Source organism: Arvicola amphibius, chromosome 7, assembly GCF_903992535.2.
Source record: "Arvicola amphibius chromosome 7, mArvAmp1.2, whole genome shotgun sequence".
In the NCBI taxonomy this organism is placed as follows: Eukaryota; Metazoa; Chordata; class Mammalia; order Rodentia; family Cricetidae; genus Arvicola; species Arvicola amphibius.
The window spans coordinates 109,776,791-109,797,907 of record NC_052053.1 but is presented as its reverse complement, the minus strand read 5'-3'; positions in this window follow the sequence as shown (position 1 = coordinate 109,797,907).

Sequence of the window (21,117 nt, the reverse complement as noted above, 5' to 3'; positions counted from 1 at the left end):
TTTTGTTTTGATTTGATTATCTTAGCTATGACTCTGTTTCTCCTTTTTTAAGAATAGGGATGTATATTCTGTGCTATTTCTATTTTAAGTATGTAACTGTTTCTTTAATTTTATGTGGTGTCACAGTCAACAAATTGCCTCAGTATTATAAAAAACTTTGGACTTCAAGCTTGCAAACATTGTTAGTAGTGTTGAAAATTATGCAGGACCTATAATTGTTAAGTTAGACTAAATGAATTTTGCAGCATAAGCTTATTGGGTTCAGGGGCCAAACACTATGGCTTGAATGTGAAATGCCATCATGTATTTGAACAATTGGTCCCCAACTGGTGGCGCTGTTTTAGGTTATATAACCTTCATGACATAGAGCCCTAGCTGAAAGAATTAGGTCAGTCAGCCATGGGCTTTGAAGATTTATGATCTGTCTTCACTTCCCCCGCCCCCTCTCTGCTTCTTGACTGCTGGTGCAATGTGGCAAGCTGGTCTCATGTTCTTTCTGTCATTACAGACTTTATGCTGGATCTGTAAGCAGTCATATATTGTTTCTCCCTTAAGTTGCTTTTCTTTCAGGGTAAACTAAGGCACTGCTCTATCAGTGGGATCTTCCTACTTGTAGCATATCTGCATCCTCAAGACTATATTTTTTGTGATATCATCAGCACTGCAATTTCATCCCCTGGGACTTTTAAATTATTATTATTCTCTTGTGATTTACATCCTGAGTACAGTTTCCCCTCTTTCCACTCCTCCCAATCCCTCCTCCTCCCCTCTCTCCTAGGTCCACTCCTCCTCCTCCATTTCCCTTCAGAAAATATCAGGTCTCCTAAGAACATCAAACAAATACAGCCTAACATTTACAATAAGGCAAGGCACAAACCCTAATATCAAGGCTAGACAAGGCAATCCAGTAGGAGCAAAAGGGTCCCAAAAGCAGGTGTAAGAGTCAGTGACATGACAACCCCTTCTCGCACTGTTAGGAGTCCCACAAGAACACCAAGATACACAACTCTAACATATATGCAGAAAACCTAATACAAACCCATGCAGGCTCTCTGACGGCCACTTCAGTCTCTTTAAGTCCCTCTGAACCCTGCTTAGTTGATTCTGTGGGCCATGTTCTCATGATGTTCTCAGCCCCTCTGCCTCTTACATTCCTTCCTTCCCATCATCCGAAGTATTCCCTGAGCAAGACTTCCAATGGTAGAAATGGGACAACATTCTGAGCTTCTAAATAATATCACAGGCAGAAACATTTTAAAAGAAATACCTGTTCAATAATTGTGGAGGGGAAACATTTCACCTACCTCATGAATATGCCACTACCTCATAAATGTAATTAAAGGCTCCTATAAAATGAGAAACCCGAGGTCTCTCACTGACACTCACTTTTTGGAATAGGCAATTGTACATCGTTAGAACATACATATTTTTTTTGCTTTCTTTTTATGGGAAAATTTTTTATCCCCTCCTCTAGTCTTGGCTTCATTCTTTGTCTGGGAAGAAAATGCAGACAGAAGAAATCCCACTTGTTTCTACCTGAAGACAAAAAGCTGTAGGAGGTCAACAACTGCGGAGAAAGGGAAAATCAGATGCCTCAAAGAATGAGCTCCAGAATAGTTTGTCCAATCATGTGGTCAGCCCTGGACCTATGCACATATGAGCAAAGATAAATTAACTTAGTAGGTTATATATAAAAGTATATATATAATCTGTGTGTGTATTGTGTGTACATGTATTCAGAGACATGCTATAATAAAAACTATAAAAGAGATCTTGAATTTGAGATGGAGGAAGGGAATAAGAAGAATAAGAAGGGAGGGTGTAAGTAATGTAGATGCAGTACTGAAGTATAAAATTCTCCAAAAGTAGCTGGTTATAAAAAAGGAAAATATGACTTAAAAGTGTATTAAGAATATCTAAAGCAAAGGTGGCAGAATAAAAAGAGAAAACAATGTTTTCACAGTCTTGGCTACAGAGATTATAATATCCCTCTCTCAGTATGTCCCATAAAATTAATAGATGTAAAACCAGGAAGCAAATATAAAAACAATAGAACATAGACTATCCAAACAATGCTCTCAATTGAATGGTTGTAACTGGTATTTATTTTAGGTGTACATATTAACTTTTAGATACACATATGTGTGTATATATGTATGTATGTATATATGTATGCATATATCTTTAAATATAAGAGGACAAGTTACTAGACTAGATAATAGGTGAGGGTTCAAAGGAATCTCAATAAATCTGTGACTTAAAATTAATAGAAACTACTGTCTTGATGGGGAAGGTGACTGAGCCCCACATTGGAGCACTGGACTGAGCTCCCAAGGTCCTGATGAGGAGCAGAAGGAGCGAGAACATGAGGGAGAAAGTCAGGAACGTGAGGGGTGCGTTCACTCATGGAGACAGTGGGACAGAACTAAAGGGAGATCACCAGCTCCAGTTGGAATGGGACTGATGGATCATGCGACCAAACCCGTCTCTCTGAATGTGGCCAACAGCGGGGGCTGACTGAGAAGCAAAGGACAATGGCGCTGGGCTCTGATTCTTCTGCATGGACGGGCTCTGTGGGAGCCTTCTCAGCTTGGTCGATCACCTTCCTGGACCTGGGGGGAGTTGGGAGGACCTTGGTCTTAGCATAGAGTGGGGAACCCTGATGGCTCCTTAGCCTTGAGAGGGAGGGAGGGGAGGTATGGGTGGAGGGGAGGGGAGGGAAGGGGGAGAAGAAGGGGAGGGAAGGGGGAGGAGGAGGGGAGGGAGGGGGGAGGAGGAGGGAAGGAGATGGAAATTTTTAAATATAAAAAAAATAAACCATGAGGGAAAAAAAAAGAAACTACTGTCTTTAATCACCAGAATTGAGCTAAAATCATCACCAAATATAATGAGAAAACATCAGCTTAAGTGTTGTGGAATATTATTTTAACTAGGCAAATTGAGTTACATATGTTTGTACTGTGTAATAATAATTTAACTGTGTAAAGATGTGTTAAATTTGTTTATGCTACATTTTTTAATGATGTATGGATGTGCATTTAGCTATCTAAAGATTTTTGCATCTGTTTCACCATACCTTCCTAAGGCACCTGATTGGTCTAATAAAAAGCTGAATGCCCAATACCTAGTCAGGAGAGAGGATAGGCAGGGCTGGTCATCAGAGAGAATAAGAAAAGGGAGAGAAACAAGAGAAAGAAGAAAAGAGGAGAGAATGAGGGAGATAACCCAGGGCCAGAAGCCAGGCAGATACCAGACAGACAGACATAGAGACAGCAGGAAATTAAGATACAAAGAAAAAGAAAAAAGAAAAAAAGCCCTGAGGCAAAACTTAAATGAAGAGAAGCAGGTTAAGTTATAAGAGCTAGCAAAAAAAGAACTAAGTTAAGGTCAAACATAGAAAACCAATAATACATCTCCATGTCATGATTTAGGAGCTGGTTGATTGCCCAAAAGAAAAAGTCGGGTACATTTTGGTGTTCCAACATGAGGCTTGAATTTCCACATAGGGAGGTCTCAGATAGCTGAAAGAAAAAAAAAAATAGGAAGGAAAGAAAAGTCTGTATATTAAGTAGAAACAGCAAGTTGAGTAAAAACAGCTGCCACATCATGGGCACTGGCATCCCAGTGCTGGGGTGTTGAGAGCAATTCTCAGTCACATTCCTCTGGATCAGGCTACTGGCTTAGGCCTGGCTCTCCCAGGAATGAGAAAGGTGCTGAGCCAGCCACCAAAACTGCAGCAGCTGAGAACCCAGTGGTAATTAGCTGTTTAAGATCCCTAATTGCCATCAGGGATACTCTCTCCAGTAACTGATGGAAGCAGAGGCAGAAATCCACTGACAAGCACTGTTCTGAGCTCCAAGAGTCTTGTGGAAGAAAGAGAGGAGGGAATGTACCAGCTAGGGGATCATCATGGGGGAACCCAAGGAGATAACTGATCTGAGCTCCTGGGAGCCCATGGGTGCTAGACCAACAGTCAGGGAGCTTGAATGGGACTGACCTATTTGCTCCGCATGTGTGCACCAATAGGGTAGCTTCATCTCTTAGTTAGGCTTCTAATACTGAGAGCAGGACATGTCCTGGTGCTCAGCTGGCTTTTGGTAACATGCTCTCCGTGATGGATCACCTGGTCCCAACTGGAAGTAAGGGGAGGAGCTCTGTGGGTCCTCAACTTGATGACCCATGTTTTGTGCAATCCCATGGGAGGCCTGTCTTTTTCTGAATTGAGGTGGAGGAGAAGTGGATGAGGAAGGAGGTAGATGGGAATGAAAAGGGAAAACTGTTTGGTATGTAAAATAAATGAAAAAAATGGTACTTATATAAAAAAGATTTTGCTCACACAGACAGATAATAAGTATGACAGATATGCAGTAAGCATGTTCAGATGGGGGAAAAATCTGTAAACCTGTAAACAGGTTACAGTGGGTTTTAAAATGTGTATAGGCTTAAGAAGAAAAGAAAAGCAGGTGTAGACAGTCATAAAAAGTAAATACTTTATAAATAATAAAAACAGAACAAGCTATGCAGAGATGAAAAATAGAGAGGGAGTCTGGATCCTGTATTGTGTTGCATTGCCTTTGGATTTTTTGAATGCTGATTAATAAAAGACACCTTCTGGAAGACATGGGAATATAAAAGGGACTGATAAATTAAACCAGTCTAGATATTTAAAGGATGTCTTAAAAAGAAAACCAAAAAAAATGTATTTCTTTGGTGAAGAGGTTATGTCTTTGTTTCCACAAGAAACAAGTGGCTGTAGATTCATTTCAGGATGCTACAGATCAGGTTTGAACAGGGAAAAATCCCTGAAAATCTTGGCTCCAGACATTAAAAAAATAAACCCAGAAAAACTACAACACGGTGACGTACATTTCAGCTGCTCAAACATAAGACAAAAAATCATCTTTGGCTAGTTTATGTGCAATGTGAAGTCCTTATTTGTGTTACTGCAAATATCACTGTTATCTTTGAAAGTTTGTATATTTTCAGAGCAAGGAGAATAGGTGGCCCAGGTTGATACAGACTCTCAAAGTGCCTCTACTGTAGTTTCCTCAGAATTCTGCATCCAGTACAACTTCAAGGCTGCTGGCTGACATGGTCCAGCCTCACAGACTATTCTAGCCAAGACAACAGATAAGCCTTGCACAGATATCCCATTGTACAGATACTGGACATCAAATGCTATAACTAGTTTTCTTAATATTTGACTATTATCTCAATTTTCTCAGGTTCCCTAAAAATGCTGCTATCCACAGACAACAATAAACAGTCTAGAGAACACAATGCCCAAATTCCTAAGAGGTGGCATGAGTGATTTTGGTCATTCTGTGGGTTATGGATGTTTGCCATCATTTAGGGGTATATAGGAATATAGCATAAAAAGACAACTATTAACCTCAAACATTATGCATTGGTATGGATATGGGTATATTGATATAAATGTAAAGTTATTTTTGTTATGTTGTATGTATGTTTCTACTCTTGTTTAAGGTATTATGCTTATTATGCTTATGCAGCTTATTCAAAATGTAATATATAATTTTAAAATGCAGATGAGTAGTTGGTCATCTATAAAAATCAGACTTGTAGTCATATTAGATATGTTTTCAAGGTTAAACAGAGATATTTAGATAGATCATAGAGAGATAGAAAGTAGATAATCTTCAAATACTTCAAAGACCTCTAGAATATGACATTGAATATGACCTGAAGCTTTTCATGACAGTGAAACATATCTGCTCTTGGCAGCGCAAATTTACTTTAGAGAAGATAATGGACATTGAAGAAACTCTATATGAAGTTTGTTTTCATTATGGCAAAGAAACTGCTGCTTACTTGACTGCTGTCAGCATGCTGTATGAACTAGACAAGCAGGGCACAAAGGAAAAAGACTGCCAAACTTTGCAAAAGCAAGGCAGAACTGTCCTTCAAATTTCCTTCATAGAAAAATTTGTCAGACAATCTGCAAGACACACAGGAAAGTGCCTGTCTGCCTGTCAAACATTTTTGGAAGTGTCTTGCATTGTACTTCCTGTTACTCAGGTAATATTATATATTTCTGGGGTCTTTGAAAGATTTCAAGATGAGATAATTATAGTTTTTCTTAGTTATGATAAAAGGTAAATTAGGTACAAAACTTTGGACTCACTAAGATAGGATAAATAATGGTGTATGTTATTTGAATTTGCCAAATGCATATTAACTGGACATTGTGAATGTAATCCTTACTTGATAACTATTCATATTGCATATAGTCTTACTATGTTAAAGTTAAAACCTTCCTTTTAAGACAAAAAGGGGCAAAAGTTATGGAATATTATTTTTTAACTAGGCAAAGATATGTTACATTTGTTTATTCTGCATTTGTTTAATGGTTTAAGGGTATGTATTTAATTATGTAAAATATATTGCATTTGTTTTGCCTTGCCTACCTAAGGCACCTAATTGGTTTAACAAAAGCTGAATGACCAATAGCTACTCAGGAGAAAGGATAGGCATGATTGGCAGGTAGAGAGAATAAATAGGAGAGGAGGAGAAGAATGAGAAATAAAAGAGAGGAAAGGATGATGGAGATGCTTGTGGCCAGAAGCTAGGAACCAGACAGATGCCAGCCAGTCACACAGAGAAACAGCAGGAAAGAAATATATATTTTTAAAAGGTAAAAATAAATGTTCATAGACAAAATTTAGGTAAGGAGAATAAGGTTAAGTTATAAAAACTAGCAAGAAAAGAGCTAAGTTAAGGTCAAACAGTCAAAAGTAATAATAAGTCTTCATGTCATGATTTCAGAACTAATTGGTTGCCCCCCCCCAAAAAAATATGGTACACTTCATCAATATGACTTCAAACAACCCACTGTCAGAGGAGAAATAAAAACAAGTTGAACTTCAAGAAAAGGAAAGAGAATGTCCCATTGTGAGATGCAAACACACAGCTCTTACAGCAAATCTCACTTTAAATCTGTAGAGTAGAGAATGCATGAAAAAGAATGATACAACGTCCCACATCACCAAGATAATTTTAAGCTTAGGTAAAAATGGCAAGTTTGAACCTAAGAAACTATTTTGGAAAAAATATTAATAATATATGAAGCAGTCAATTAAATTAAAAATAATTTAATTTTATACAATAAAGCAAAAAATTGTCCCCCCCAAAAATAGTCAAATGTGTAAGCCTTAGCAACACAGGCTATAAAAATAGAATGGATATTACTATTTATTAAATGATAATAATATTAAATAATAATAATAATTTTATGTATTGATAACAATATTTTATCAAAAACAAGAATGGAAGGGGAGTGTGCACAATAATTTCTACAGACATAACCAATTTGAAAAGATGCCATTATGAAAAATTATATCTGTTCCATGAAATGTCAGATGAGATAGAAAAATGCCTTGAAGCAGACACAATGTATCAAACAATCTGTATAATAGAGATTGTCACCATTCTTCTAGTTCTTAAAGAACTTGAGTTTGAAACTAATACATTTCCCAAAAAGAACACTCCCAGACTTCCTGTTGTATTCTTTCCCTGGTATACATTTAGTATTAATAAAACAAGGATATGTAAACTAATTTTGGGGAATAAACAGGTAGGATTACTTGCTAGTTCATATTGTAAAGACAGCATAACTCATGCCAAAGCCTGACAGAAACATTGTGTGGAGAGAAAAGAACCACAGACATAAATCACTCAGGAATCTAGACACAGTGGAATGGAAACAAAGAGCAATATGAATGTGCTGATGCACAGGGCATGATCCATCATGGATACATTCATGTAAGTCCAGTAATGCAAGATGGATTTGGCATGAGAAGTCATTCTGTGGAATTCACCACAACAAATAGTAGAAAGCTTTAACAGTGGTCAATTCATTAGATGGAGGGAGTGTTTATTATTCCACAAAAGGCAGCAAACGATGAGAAGTTGGCACTGCAAATTCCTGAAGGAAAATCATCTCTTCGGTAAATTGAGTATGCACTCAATACAAAACATCAATCCCTTACAATAAAGTCATGTTATCAAAATCATGTTCAGATACATTACATATATATGAATATACATTGCATATATAGGTAGATGTTAATGTAGTACAATATATTGAAGGAAAATATCCCTAATATCTTGGTGCTTAGAATTTTTTAACTAGGACATAGAAATCACTAACTCTAAAGGAAAAAGTTAGTAATGGAATAATCCATATATTTTATATCTATTTTTAGAAAACATTTTATAAAGTTACAAAGCAGACCCCAGAAAAAATTTAATACAAGTGCCCAACAAAGTCTGTAATTTTGCTATAGGATAAATAATGGTGATCAATAGGAAATACCAAATAAGTCTGATTTTAAAAGAGGAGTGGTAAAAGGCAATTAAAAGGACTTTATAGTTGTCATTAGTGAAAGGCAGAGGGAATTGACCACAAAAGGCAAAGACCAGTTTACCACCACTAGAGTGGCTAAGTGACATGTGTGAACTGGAGACTGGAAGCCCCAAATGGTGAGAAATTTAATTTGTTATAGTTCCTTTGGAAAACTGTAATATCTTTCCATTAAAGTTAAATATGGAATTATACCATGATCAAACAAATTCGATTTTCATGTATACATATAAGAAAAACTATATGAAGTATGACAAAATACAAAAAAATATCAAGACAACATTTTTAGTAGTAAAAAGCTAAAGAGTTTTTCCACAACAGAATCAGTAAAAGAGGATACTACCTAATAGTTAAAAATTAATGTGCTAATATATGCAACCTTCATGAGCTCTATAAAAAAATATGGAGTGAAACCATCCACACAAAAGCATTGTTACATAAGAATCAAATAATATGATGTATATCTTCAACTTAATGTGTACTATTAAAGCAAGAAAGCAAGTTACCTAGGGAAAGAGGTTGGGTTATCAGTCGGGAAAACTTCCGGGAAGGGAGCAATATTCTAATCTGTAATCCTGATGGTGAATAACATTAATTGTGGATCCAAACTTTTTAAAACTCTATTTTCATTGAAATTAATATGACTTGATGTTAATAACTTCAATGACATGAAGCCATATGAAAATAGAATAAAATTTATTTTTAACTTTAGACATAGGCTTATTATGTAGCTAAGGCTGGTCACACACACACACACACACACACACACACACACACACAAATCCTCCTGTCTGAGATTCCTAACTTCTAGAATCAGAGTATGGACATTAACCAACAAACCCAACTTTAAAGGCTATTATTTATATTTGGCTAATTGACTGCTTTAAAGTTTACTAAAGCCCCTCTTTTGTCTTGTATTGTTTCATGAGACAAGTCTCATTTTATGTAGCTCAAGTGGATCTAGAATTCTCTCGACAGCTCAGAGTCTTCTAGAATTCATGATGTAGAATGCTGGCTTTGGTCTATTCTTTTGTTACTCTACCATAGCTGGGAATATGGACACGTACCACTATGTTTGTCTAGAACAGACTCTTCAAAGAATAAATAACTAAAACCAGAAAAGCAATCATTCATTGATTTGTGTTCATCCAGATTTACTCTGTTACTTAGTTAACAATTTATCGAAAATTTGGGAAGTAGTATGTGGTAATCACACAGTATATGATAGATGAAAAAATAGAAAATTATAAAATAATAAAAAAAACAACCAAAACAATACCACCAGTGATCAAAGAATTTTGATTTCAATATCTTATACTTGTCTTTAATATACATAAACTGGAATGTTCATTGAATTAAAAATATTATGTACTAGCCTGAGTACAAAGAAATTTTGTCACATCTTAAGTTTTCTGCAAGCAAACATGTGGCAAGATCCAGTTTGGCCTACATAATTCTTATTAAGGAAAAGCAATTGTGACACCAGAGGGAATGATACATTGGGAAAATTCTTGGTCAGCTCAGTTTGAAACATGGAGCTCATGTCCACTCATAATCTCCTTCACACAGAAATGGCTGTGAAATTGTAAGCATCTCACCTGGAAAGTGTTTGTCCAGATACACCCAAAAAGCCACATTTGTAAAATAAGAAAGAAAAGTCAAGGACCATGCAGAGGATTAAACAACTTACATTTTGATCAGAATTCACACTCTTTGATATTTATTAGCCATAAGTTAAGATAAAATTTTGTTTGTTTGAGACAGGGTTACTTTGTGTAGCCTTGACTATCTTGGAACTCTCTCTGTAGACCAGGCTGGTCTCAAACTCAGATCTTCCTGCCTCTGTCTCCCTAGTGCTACGATTAAAGGTATGTGCCCACTGTACCCTGCTTTAAAATAAACTTTAAAAACAAAACTATAAATACATGATCTATCATGCAAATTGGAGATAAAAAATGGCAGAAACTTTTAAAGCAATTTGATATACATTTATAATTACACATTAAAAAGTAACATATATTTCCTAATTTATAGCATAGAACACTAATTTTGAAGGGATTAAAAATATATTCCTTTGTTTGTTATTATGGTGTATGAAATGTCTCCAAAAGACTTGAGTACTGAATTCTTGGTCCCCAACTTATAATACTATTTGGAGAGGTAGGAACAAGTTCTATGGTGGGGTTTCTTTGGAAGAAGTAGATCATTAGGGGTGTACCACTGAAGGTTATTGCTAATCTCAGAGCTCCCTGTTTCTTCTCCATGGGGTAAACAGCTTTCTTCTCTGCAACTTTCTACAGACAAAAGCTATGGACTGGAACATCTCAAACTATGAGCCAAAATAAATTCTATCCCCTCTGACTTGCTTCTAGAAAATATTTGTTGACAGCAACAAAAATGTTGAGTAGCATCTATGACTAGGAAAAAAATTAAGATTCTATCAGTACCAGACAATACAAAGCAGAGACACCTCTCTCACAGAAAGAGTCTGAACTATGCATGGGACATGTCATTGAATGACCCAGTGGAGAAAAGAAAAATATCTATACAACATGTGATGGAATGAAAGGAAACCCAATCGCTCATGCATATGCATATATGCACATGCACGCACACACACACCCATTCACTTAAATATTTTATAAAGGACCATGATGATGATTACTAAATTGTATTTGGTCATATTTACAGAGAAGTAAATAAATCCATTAAAAGAAAACCTTGAAAGCCTATATAGAACCTTGACAGTTCAGTCCTGTAAAAATAGCAAATCCTATAGTCTCAGCATCCATTTTTTCTAAAGCCACCATCCCTAATAATTACTTTAGCTAACTGTATGGCAAATCTGTATGCTTCAGTCTTCTGTGTATAGATTATATCCAAACAGCTCATCTACAAAAAACAATGTGCATTCCTGCAAAATATCTGTTCCTTTAAATTGCGGCTCCCCCAATACCACAGTGCAGCATTTTGAGCTCAGGATTCAAATGTTCTCTCTCTAGGCTGGTAGGTTTTAGTACTGAAGGGCTTGGATGTGTCTAGCCCTTCTTTTCATGATTATCTCTCTGTCGCACCTTCCAAAGATGAGAAGAGCAAATATGTTTTCTGCTTGGCTAATATGTAAATTCGATTCTGCTGCATTGAAAGCTCTGGAGTACAAACTGTCATAACCAAGGGGGAAGTTGAAACTGGTCTAAATACTGCCTTTGCCCTTGACATAAAAATAGATTATTAAAATAAAATTGCACTTCTCCGGCAGTGTTAAACATTGGCCAGCTGCCCAACTTCAGTGCTACGCATTCTGGTGGGCTTAGCTTCCCTCCTGACACATTGCACCACTGAACTCGACTTTCCCTGCCTGTTACTTTAGATGTGCTGGGGTTGATATATTCATCTCGCCTCATTGCCTGTGAGTACCTAGTGCATTAAGGAAAAGATTAACCTGCAGGTATGATGGCCACTGAGACTATTAAATTAGATGTTCACTTCTTGAAACATTGCCTTTTAAAGTTGACACACACAAACCAGATCAAAATGAAATCTTTATTATATAAGTAGTGTCAACCATTTGCTAGAGGATTGAAAAGTGTGTAAGTATGACATATTATAGATTATGCAGGGCTGTGTAGATTTTCTACTTAATTCATAGCTTTAGGCACTGTACTCAGGGTACCCAATATTAGAAAAGGGTTCCACAAATGATTCAGGAAATAAAACTACTAAACTCACTCTACATATCAAACCAAAAACTGAAATTTTGCTTCTTCAAATAAGTTAGAAAAAAAATTTCCCTCATATATTTTCAGGATTACTACGTTAGGTTGGTTTTTAGAGATACATTTAAATATTGGTATATAGAATATAAATTGTCATTGGCTGAAACTACAGATAAAGGATTAGCAAATATGAACAGTCTTTTCTTTGAATTGTAGTACTGAATTTTATTTTTGAAATTAGATTCTCTTCTCATAAAATACATCCCACCATAGTTTCCCCTCCCTCTGCTCCTCCTAGATATGCCTCCATCTCCCCTCTACCTCATAGACATTCCTCATCCATTTCTTCTTCAGAAAAGAACAGACTTCCAAAAGACAATAGCCAAACAGGACAAAACAAACATGAAGGCTTTCGCCTTGTCTTATTGTGGTACCCGATCTTTAATGTTACAAGCAAATCTTAATCAGAATATTAAGCCACAGCTCAAAAACCTTGCTTTGAAAATTACATACCATTGATGAGAAATAAAAGAGACTTTTGTAAATTCCATACTTTCTGACTTCTTGGTCTATTGTTTAGCCCAGTCACACAGCAGTGGTTCAGTTCTGTACACAGATTAGAATCATTGGGAGACTTGAAGAAAATGCTCCTATCCCAGCTCATCTTGCAGAACTCTGGCAGTGTTAAAGTGTGTTGGTGATCTGGACTCGGCATTGAAGCTCTCTGAGTGGCTCCCAGATGTGAACAAAGTAAGAATCATGTCTTAGTTGTTCAGCAGAGGTATCCTACCTGGGAAAGATGTGTAATGAAATATTATATAAAGGAGGCAATCTTATGTAAGTCTATAAATGTTAAAAGCCATGGTGTCTTTTAGACTTCAGGAACAGTATAGCAAGCTTCGGTTCTGCCAAATCGTCAATACTTTTACAGTAAAAGTGATAGAAGATTTCCGCATAGATATCAAGGTGATGCAGTACAGGCATAATTGCAAATCCCAATGCTGTGGCAGTACAGAAACTGAGAAAAAGAGCTCTTACAAGGCTCAGAAGTAGAAATACAAACATGGATTAACTAATATTTCTGCTGCTTAAAGGAAGCTCAAAATAAGTTTGGACTAGTATGTATCTCGAGCATTGTATCAGAATCTATTTTGTGAGTACTTGCTGTGAACTAAGGCTCATTCTGAGAACATGCCTTGTCCCCATTTGGGAGGTGAAAAACCGGAGGAGCATAGACACTAAGAACATTTTCTGAGGTGGCATGCTGCTAACGAAGAAGCTAGGATTTTAGTTCCATCAGAGCAGTGAGAGAGGTAGTCACAAGACTGAGTGCTGACTATAATGTCAGGCGAGCAGAAAGTAGCATCAAAACGTTACCCCTCAGAGGCATCCTGTAAGACAGATTTTATACTGTACAGATGAAGAAATAAGTAGGAAAGCTAAGATGTTGAATTTGCCTGAAACCACTCAGCTGACAACAGGCAATCCCAATCCCAAACCCTGAAGCACTCCAGAACGCAAGGCTCTTCTATCATGTCAAGGATTTCTTCTTCCAAAGGAAAATAAGAATACGTGAAAGTTGAGGAAGGAAAAGTGATGGTCTACCACACACTCCTAGGAATGCAGAGGTAAAGAGCTATCAAAAAAACCAAGGTAATGCAGGCAACAAAGATGAAGTTTAGAAACCTTAAAAGTTTGTTTGTGAATGCACAGAGAGCATCAGATACAACAACTTGCATAAAATTATTCAGTAAGTATCCCATAAATAAATAAATATAGATATCATATTATGAAATAAAGTTTTTCATATTACTACCTTAAAGAGAGCTCTAAGATCATATTATATTTTGGAGCACTTACAAATGTACACAAATACTTGCACTTTGTGTAATTGTTTTTAATAATTAAGTGTACAATATTATACACAGGTAATTTAACTATTAAGATATTGTTTAAGGTCTTATTCACGATTTCATCTTTCCTAAAAAAAAAAAAAAAATAGCTGACAGGTAAAAATTCCAGATCACAAAGCTGGGAAACACTATCAAAGAAAAAACTGTGGACTTGATCTTCATTTAATATTATGACAGATTCAGACTTTAACATTTTATAAATGTGTTAGCACTTCTGTGTGATGGACAACACAGAAAATATACCCGCACACATCTGAAGATGTCTAAATAGAAATTAACCCAAGGAAGGAAATTTTAAATAAAATTGGAAGTCTAAAAAAAGAAAAAAAAAACAAAGTGGATTTCAGTAACAATAAGCAACTTTAATCATCCCTCCAAGACATTTTTTAAACGCGATAATCATAAGATTAATTATTGCTGGTACATTAGGGCTATATTAGAGATCGTGGGGCCTATCACTCATCAATTTTACCCACAATAGATAAAGGAAGAAACAAAAAGTATATAATAGAATATTGTTCAGTTGAAATTATTGCTTTAGCTATACTACATTAAAGTTCTTATCACAAAGTGTTTGCCAAGAAATCTTTTTTTTTAAAAAAAAATGCTTTCCCATTTGGAAAAATGACTATGACTTTCCTACTCAACGTGCATTATATTTCTAATCCAATTTCCTAGCCCCTAAATATGTAGAGGTGCATTCACATCAGTTCTCAATGTAGGACACAATTTATCTTATGCTTTACTTGGTGACTGATACGTTTGCTCATATGAAACTGGGTGAAAGAGATACGGATGGTGTGTCCAATAGCCAGTCATCTACAGAGCGCCTTGATTAACGATGCTGCTTTCACCTTTGTTCTTTCCCATTCGTAGTCCACACTTCAGTGATCCAGCCCAATGCCAGCGTCTACCGTGCTCTTAGATGTACTTTCTCATGACTGGAGGGATGTCTTTAATCACCTTCCGCGAGAATACCAGTTTAGAAATTTGAACGTACTAAAGCTCCTAAAGAAGTGTTAGAGAGGTGAAATTCATTAGTTTTCCTCAAAATTATGTGATGTCTTATTCTTCCAGTTGCATTTTGTCAGATAATAGTCTAGATTATGACTATAAAGCCTAAATAAATATTTATGAAAGCAAAGCTGTGAGTTTAGCATATTAAATGTGGTTCTGTGGTGGGTAGAGCATTTTCTTTTTATTTTTGCATGCCCTGTTCTTCTGGTAATTGATTAGGACCCTGCCATTTGAAGCATGAAAATTTAAGGACAAAGAAACCTTTTCTCTGGAATAAAATATGTACTGTACCGAGCATGAATATTTAAAGACAAAGAAAACTTGAACTCACTGTAAAATATGAACAAAGCTACCCATAATGATGCCTAATACTTTTTCCTCCTGGGCATTCATTTCCCACGAGCTATTTATTGGTAAGTTCAGTCCAGTCTAGATTCTGACACCAATCTATCAAAACTATTCTTGTTAAAAGCACTACTTAATATTACTCAAGTCAGTAGTCAGCCCTTTCCCCCTTCCCTTGTGGAATTCACAGAAGTACCTGGTACAGCATCTGTTCCTTCTTAGAAAATTTCTTTACTTTCAAGACAAATATTCTTCCAATTTTCCTCCAACTTCTCAGAGCCATTCTCCTGTTACCTCAGTCAAAAGTTCCTTATCCTGCAGTCCCTGCATACGACATCCTTCAGGGCTCAATTAAGGCGCTGGTCTCCTCATTCTATATTCTTAGGTCAGCTCTTCTACTCCCGAGTTGTTGGTCTCAATTTTCAGCAGAATGCCGTCAAAGTATATCTGCACTTCAGGCACCCCCTGTATTTACTCCGAGGTACCCACACTTTTACATTTTATAGATATATTAAACTCAACATACCCCAAACTTGCCATTTTGCTATGCATTCTGTGTGTCCACATCAGTGAATCACAGCTCTTTCTAAGGAACCAGTGATGCGAGTCAGAAGCCTGCATGTCTGCCTTCGCACCTGGATTCTCTTCACCAAGAGTTGTGACCACTTGGTTGGTCCTGATGTTAGATGCTAAGTATATTTTGCCTACAACTACTTTTTGTATCCCATTCCCTTCAAGCCACTATCATATCTCATGTGCATCATTATGGCTTCGGGTTTCATTTTCTGCTCTATTTTGTTTTGCTTATCAGATTACTTAAAAGAACTTTAGCTTTATTTCCATAGCAGAGAATTTTATTATACTTAAAAACTGTATTATATTAGCTCAGAATTTTAATTGTTTCCCAGTGCCTTTTAAATATAGTTTGAAATGATTGTTCTAAAATACCGCTAGTCCACCAATCAGTCACTAACCATACGCCATCCTTCCTCTACTCATTATGATTCAAGCTACCTAGCCAGTACCACATATTACCACTTTTTGGTGAATTTATAAGAATATCAGGTGTGTCTTCTTTATTTGCATTTTAATTACAAATATCAGGCATAGTTCTTGACACATGGCACATGCTACATAAATAATTTTTAAGTTAATTAATAAAACTAATGGCATTTTTATTTTATTTTTACATCCATCCAACTTAATTCCAAAGCCTTTATTCTAAGAAAAATAGTTTCCAAGTGCTGGGTATGGAAAGACAAGCCACATAAGGAAAGACAGCAAGAGTCTTTTCCTAAACTTCAAGAGTTAAAATTAGGAGGAAAAGGGCGATGAGTAAATACCACTCTAAGGGGAGGCTCAAGAGCAGCTGTATGTTCATTTGAGGCACACTCTTGCTGGAAGACAGCCCATAATGGATCCATTTGTCCTGCTGTGATTCAGGAACATAAAACCCATCTGAAGCACTGGGTTACAGGAAGATTGATTTACTCCCCATAACAACCTCTGTCAGCTCAAGCTAGGGGAGAAAAACAAGCTGAGAACATGCTAAGCAAAATCATTTTTTCCTTCAACCCCTTTTCTTTTCAAATGGCATGACGGGTGTGAGAAGATATAACTCACTATGCACAGCCACTATGTAGACACTAATGCCCATGCCAGGAGCCCCTTCCCTCCTAACTGTTCTTGGTGCCAGTGCTGTTTCCTTTTACTTGGTCCTTCCTTTGTAAACCATGTTGTAGTTATCTTTAGCTTGTATTGACCCTCACTTCTGCGTAGCAAATATTTGATCTCACAGGGTTTAGTTCCAGGACTAGGAAATTGTATGGTATATTATAAGAATCCATAAAATGTTTCTATTAGCACTAGTTAGAAAATCATGTTAACCACTTCTAGCTGAAAGTATCTTCTTATGCTATACAACATTTTTAGATTAAAGATAAAATACGAGCAAACAAAACAGAACATTGCCTTCGCTGCAAGTAAAATAAGGATAATAGTCTAAATGTACTTTCCTCCTTGCAAGAAAAGAAAGAAGCAATCTCATAAATCAAAACTTTTGGAAGCAGCAGTAAGAGAGAAACTCAGAAAATATTCATAAAACTGTACTTTTTGTTTAAAATGTCATAAGTTTTAGCAAATATATTTCTGATTATAGAATTTATAAGAAAAACTGGGCTGTGGTGGTGCGCACCTTTAATCCCACCTCTTGTGAGGCAGAAACAGTTGGATCTCTGAGTTCAAGGCCAGCCTGGTTTACAGAGAGTTTCTGGAGAGCCAGGACTACACAGAGAAACCTGTTGGGAGAAAACAAAACAACAACAACAAACATTTTTTAAAAGAGAGGGAGAGAGATTTAAAGAATAAAACTTCTCTAAGAAAACAGGCAGGCAGAGATGTATTAGATATTGGGTAACAAAAGTAGTAACTGTAGATAGAAAGAAATAAAGGGGGAAGAGGAGGGAAAAGGTGAGTGAGGGAGTGAGGGAGGCAGGGAAGGAGGGAGAGACAGAGAAGAAAGAACTAAAGAACAGCTGCGATCTCATCACTTGGGAATATAAGAAATGAGTGGGACTTTGTAACAAGCTTTGGCTACATAGGGAGAGCCTGTCAGGAAAAAAGAAAAAGGTCAGGAAAGGTAGAAGGAGAAGGGGTAGGAAGAGGAAGGAGGAGAAAGGATGGGGGAGGAAGGAGAAGAGAGGTAAGGGAGATTAAAGACAGGAAAGAAGATAGGATGGGAAGGGAGAAAGAAGAATGAAAGTAAGAGTAAGAGCAGAAAGGAAAAATAAAAAAGAACAGTATTTATCAAATCATTATCAATACTGCATCCAGTCAAGATATGACATAGACAACTGTAGTCCAAATATTCTGGAGACTGTGGCAGTTGGATTTCTAGAAGTGAGGAACTGAAAATTGCCTAGATATATCAAAATCCCATCTCAAAATAAGCAAGGAAGTAAATAAATAAAATTTTTAGTTCTTCAAGTCTATTTTGTAAAAATAAAGCAAGCCATGTGGGTTGAGAAAATGTTTCTACACATGCACAGCTGAACAAATCAAAACTCTGCATCACTGAATAATAAAAAGCAACCCAACTGTTTTAAAATGAGAAAATTATTTGATCAGACAAATAACAAGAAGTGTCCATCACACATGAGTATGATGGATAGTTTTCATTGTGAACCTAATGGAATTAGAATCACCATGGAAACAAATCTCTGAGTGTATCTATGAGGAATTATCTAAATTCGATAGAGCCTATTCTTGTATTGAAACACAATATTCAGAAAGGTCCATCCTAAATATGGACAATGTCATTTCATGGGCTGGGGTTCTGAGATGAAGAAAGAAAGAAAGAAAGAAAGAAAGAAGGAAGGGAGGGAGGGAGGGAGGGAGGGAGGGAGGGAGAGAGAGAGAGAGAGAGAGAGAGAGAGAGAGAGAGAGAGAGAGAGAGAGAGAGAGAGGAGGGAGAGAGGGGGGAGAGAAAATGAACTGGGCATAAACATTCATTGTTTTGTTTCTTGACTTTGGATGCAATGAGACCACCTGTCTTTCTGCTTCCACCTTTCCTGTCTTGGTGGCGTGTATCTTTTAGAACAATAAGACAAAACAAACCTTTTCTATCTCAAGTTGATTTTGCCTAGTACTTAGTGGCAGCAGTGAGATTAATGGGGCATATACCTAATAAGAAGTGGGATTGTTTCTGTGATAAGCCTGATTGTGTATTGTTAGGTCTTTAGAATGGGTTTGCAAGAGAAACGTAGGAGAGATTGGAGCACTGGGCAAGAACAATACTTAAAAACACTGTACACAGAACTCAATGAGCCATTCAGGTAGAGTTTGGATGACAGGCTGGTTGATGATGTTTCAGAGGGAAGTATGAATCTGTAAGGAACTGACATGGGGCCACACATGAGATATTCTGACAAGGAGTTTGGCTGCATTCTGTCTATCTCCTGAGAACCTGATTTAAGTTAATTTAAAGGTAAAGAGCTGGTTTGTTTGGCAAACAAGCAAACTCAGGACAGGGTTTTGTTTGAGTGCATGTCTTCAATGAGAGAGGGAAAAATGAAAGTCAAGAAATGAGTGAGGCCGAATGGAGGAGGTGTAAGTGAGTTCATAGTGTGTGCATGCTGAAAGCTCTCATGGTTAAAACGTTAAAGGTCATTAAACAGAAATCTGGTACTCTGCACTACAAGAGGAAAGGTGCCCTCGTGGCAAGATCCCATCCACAGACAATTCCCTCATGTGCAAATGCAGCTTAATTTGAAAGGAGAAAGTCTAAATCAAGCATATTGTTTAATGGGTCCCTGCTGGAAAACAACAGCCTAGTAACGTGCTTCCAGGGTCAGCCCACAGAGGTCTGCACAACTGTAGTCCAGCAAGCAGTCCGGGCTCTGTTCCAACCTGGCAGCATAAGTTGGCAGCATTGTCCACCCGGTACTGTTTCTGCAGGCATAAAATACGCCAGAGTGACAGGGTTCTGAGTTTTGCCCCATGATTCCAGAGAGCCCATAAGAACAGGAAATGTGTGCCAGGGTCAGAGTCTCTACATGTAGGCCCTAATGGGTCACTGCGTGAAACTCCCTGACCCTACAGATCTTACTATCTTTTGATGTCTTCTTACACAGATTCCAGATCTAGATCTATCCATTGGGACTGGAATCCATATCTTTGCATTTTGATTGGCATTGGTTTTCTATGGTTGTCTCTGTCTTTTCGAGAAGTTTCCTTGATGGCAGGTGAGGTCTGCATTTATCTGTGTGTCTGAGAAGAAATGTTTAAGTTGTTGTTGGGAATTAGGGTGCTTATGCTAATAATTAGTGACTGTAGGCTTTCCTCCAATATTCATGATGTCACTAGCACGGAATATTTCCCTCTTGTTGAGTGGATCTTAAAACCAATTTGAAAGCTATTGGTTATCAACAAGGTATACATGCCTCTTCTGTACCCTGTTATTGTAACATGAGGGCCTGCTAGTTGGGGTTTCTGTCCTGCCCAGTTCCTATAGTCTTTAGGTCCCAAAGACAATCACACTGAGAGTCTACATTAATGACAAACTGATTGGCCCATTAGCTCAGGCTTCTTTCATATTAGCTCTTATAACTTACATTAGCCCATTATTCTAGTATATTCTAGTTAGTCACATGTCTCAGTACCTTTTTCAGCAGGTCAGATCACATCCTGCTTCTTCCATGTCTGGACAGGGCTGGAGGAAGAGCTTCTTTCATCCCAGAGTAGTCCTTTTCTCATTGCCCTGCCTCTTCTCCCTGTCTGGTTGTCCCGCCTATACTTCCTGCCTGGCTACTGTCCAATCAGCATTTACTTAAAACATAATTAACAGAATAAAGAATTGTCCTGTACCATGTTATCATGCCATTCCTGTCATTGATGTCATTCATATGAATCAATACTGGGTAGAACCATTGTTTGCTTTGCTGCTTTGGAAGCTTGCATGGTGTCTTCTGATACCATGAAAACTAGTTCTCAAGGAGGAGGCAGTCAGGTTGTGTTATGTTCCAAAACACTATTTCCTTGAAGTCATATAGCACCTCTGACTTTTATAAATTTTTGCCTCTTCTTCTGCACAGATCCCTGATCCTTGAGAGGAGGGGCTTGACGGAAACCTCCCATTTAGGACTGAGTACTCCAAAGTCTCTCACTTTCTGAACATTGTCCAATTATGAGTCTCTATGTAAAATCCTACCTATTGTGAAAAGAAGCTTCTCTGATGTGTTTTGAA